Below are 3,563 nucleotides of genomic sequence, written 5' to 3'. Positions count from 1 at the left end.
AATAGTCTACACCCCCATGCAGAAATGGAACCTTCCAATGCCGGAAATAGCCAAAAAAGCCCTATTTTACTATAACTTTAAAGTGGTGTATGTCAAAATCGTGAATGACATTCTTTGGACATGTGTCCAAGGTATTCCCATACCAAATTTCAGGTCATTCGGATTTAATATTAGGGCACAGGAGCCAAAAATGTACATTTTTGGTCCGAAAATAGCCAAAAAGCCCTATTTTACACAATTTTAAAGTGATATATGTCAAAAGCGTGAATGGCATTCTTTGGACACGTGTCCAAGGTATCCCCATACCGAATTTCAGGTCATTCAGATTTAATATTAGGGCACAGGAGCCAAAAATGTACATTTTGGGTCCAAAAATAGACCAAAAAGCCTTAATTTTTCCCAATTTTAAAGTGGTGTATGTCAATAGCTTGAATGATTTTTTGTAGACATATGTCCAAGGTATCCCCATACCAAATTTCAGGTCATTTGGTTTTAGTACCTGGGAACCAGATCTCAAAATGTATATTTTTTGCCTGAAAATGGCCAAAAAAACCCAAATAAAACAATTTTTCAAAAAAATGAAAAAAAAAAAAACCGTCAGGGTATTTGCCCACTCTACCTTCATGCCAAATTTCGTGTTATTTGGCCGGAAAATGGCAGAGATGAATCCATTTAAAGAAATGGCAAGAGAAGAAGAAGAAACATGAGGGAACACAATATGTCTTCACCACTTTGTGGTGAAGCCATAATTATTAGATGAATTTGAAGATAAATACACCTACCGAAGGACCGCTGAAAGGAAACCTTGAGGGCGCCATACACACCCGAGTCTTCGCTTGCTGTACTATATCTTCATTCATCCCTGTACGACGAGTCAGCAAAGTAAAAAAACACACACACACAAACGTCAGCGTTCATCAATTATACTGATTATAGTCATGTTTGTCATTGACATTGACCTTCCTTTTTCCAAACTTCATCTTACCTACCAAATATAGCACCACACCCCAATACTGACGAAGGTACATGTAGTAACATTATGCAAGCAAATGCTGGACCCTCATGATTTGTTTACTATCATGTCAACTTACTTAGCCAGAAGATTTACCTTCAAAGTACCAGGTCCAATAGTTCTGTCCATTTCCAGGCGGCCCACAGTAGTCACACTCTGTCCACATGACTATTGGGACGAATCCACGGGCCTGGAGGTAAGAGACAAGTGTTATTTTCCTATCAGTTTCATTTTCATTTCATTTTATTCATTTATCCAGTGTAAGCATGTCGCTATGTTGGCGGTTTTCAAAGCTCCCTGCACAAAACATACATGATATGATAAAAGAAAAGGTATAATCTAGCATAAATACAATCATAGAGTCGTAATAATAGTTCTATGGTGATAAAGACGTTCATTTTATTGCGATCGAAGTCGTGCATTTTCAACTCAAAGAAAGTTTGAATGCGTTTTTGTTCTATATCTACGTGATCATGTTTCCATCCAATTTTCCTTATATTTTGATGATGGGTGATTCCAACCATGTACTAGGAAGCTCTCTCCCTCTATTTCTCTCTCTGTCTCATTCTCTCCCTCTCTCTGTGTTTGTGTGTGTGTGCGTTAATAATGTAGGACACCCTTACAAGACACGTTGTAATGTCGTCTATCGCCTGCAAAACGAGAGAAGCGAAGCCCAATCCATGGCAACTTTCTGTGAGAGAAGTTTCTATGACGCAGGCCACGCTCTCGTCCCTCCCTTGGCGGTTGTGGTGAATGACAACGGGTTTCGGGTTCTCAACCAACTCGTTCGTGTACCGGATTGCTGAAATTATAAAGCATACACGATGTAAGAAATTTTAGACTGCATATCATGACTTTGTTGTAAAGAGTTTGTTTGTTACCTCTGCTAGAAGGTTATGTTTGGGTAGCGTGTGGTTGGGGGGGGGGGGGGGGGCTTAGCACGATAGCTCATGGTATAGATAGCTCTTGTGCTCGGAAAGAAATGGCGTTAGCTAGAAGTGGCGTTAGCTAGAAGCGGCTTGTTCTGGAGCTATAGCTTGACATTTGTTTACATAAATGGATAATGGACAAATTAATCATTGATAGTTTCATTGTTGTTGTTGTTACGTATAGGTCATGTTAGGTTTTGTTCTACATTAGGTCTTATTCAACACATATTTGTACTTTGCCATACATTGTACCATGTGCAATTGTCGTGCAAGAAAGATCTTCTTTATATTGATCATGTAAATGATAGTTTAAATCTTCGTCTTGGTATTTTAGCAACTTTATTCTCAACATAGCAAATGACATAGCTTACTTTGTATTTGCAACATGATATATTATAAAGTTACAACAAAGAAACACACATACATCCCGTATATATTTTTGTGAATACAGGTATAGATCATAGAACAGTCTGTGGCCAAGGAGGTTACCTCCGTGTGGCATAGGTATAAACTACATCGCTCTGTGTAGACTACAACCAAGACTATGGCCAGAAGCAGATTGTTCACTTGTAGATATTTATTTTAAAAACAACTTCTCACCTTTGAAAAATTTAGAAACGTAACCGGTGTATTGGAAGCATCCCACACTCAACAGAAGTATCATCAAGAGTGATAACAGCCAGCGACGTTTCAACAGCATTTTGGACGGCAGACTATGATGAGCCTTACGCAGGTCCGCCATTCTGGTGCATTGCAGAGGACCGACTACTGGTAACTGACCCACAATACACCGGTCCAACTACTTACAAGCAATGTACAGACACTTATTTGGGACAAACATGGAAGACGCCAAAAAAAACAGTTACTCAAGCAACTGGATATGATTTTGAAAACGTCAGACGTTTCAGCTAGTATCCACTAGCTTTCGTCAGTGACTGAGAGACCAGAGGGGAAATGCAGGTTTATAAGCACAAACTATTGATTGATATGCAAATAAAGTGAAGACAAATTTTTTGGACGTCGAAAATGAAACAAAAGTCAGGCAAGTCAAGACAAGACAAGATAATGCAAATTAGGACATGTAAGAATTTGGTTGGATACGCATTTAAGAAATTCAAACTCTACTACTGGTGAATAACAAAGGGCTTTCGGGTTCTCAGCCAACTCGTTCGTGTACCGAATCGTTGAAGTCATAAAGCATACATGCTGTAAGAAATTTTAGACTGCATATCTTGACTTTGTCGTAAACAGTTTTATTTGTTACCTCTGCAAGAAGTTTATGTTTGTTTAATAGTAAGTTAATATAAGATTATTTGTTTAAAATTCTCAAATCAAGGCTATGGATATGATCAAGTGATATAATTAATGCAAACGAGCATTTCATTTGCATAATCAATGAGAAACATTAAAATTAAATATTTGTCAGTTGCAAATCTTAACATAATCTGGCGAAGGTATATATGAGATCATCGAACTCTTTTTTCATATTAGATGATCTAGCAGACTTAATCGGCATTTGCGATGAATGTAAGTGAGTGAGGGATTGAGTGAGTGAGTGAAGCCAGCCTTCATATTCTCTTAATAGCCCCGCCTAGCGAGCCATATTGTTATAGCAGCCATCG

This window comes from Branchiostoma belcheri, unplaced genomic scaffold (genome assembly GCF_001625305.1).
Source record: "Branchiostoma belcheri isolate BF01 breed outbred unplaced genomic scaffold, Haploidv18h27 scaffold41, whole genome shotgun sequence".
NCBI lineage: Eukaryota > Metazoa > Chordata > Leptocardii > Amphioxiformes > Branchiostomatidae > Branchiostoma > Branchiostoma belcheri.
This window is presented reverse-complemented; position numbering follows the sequence as displayed.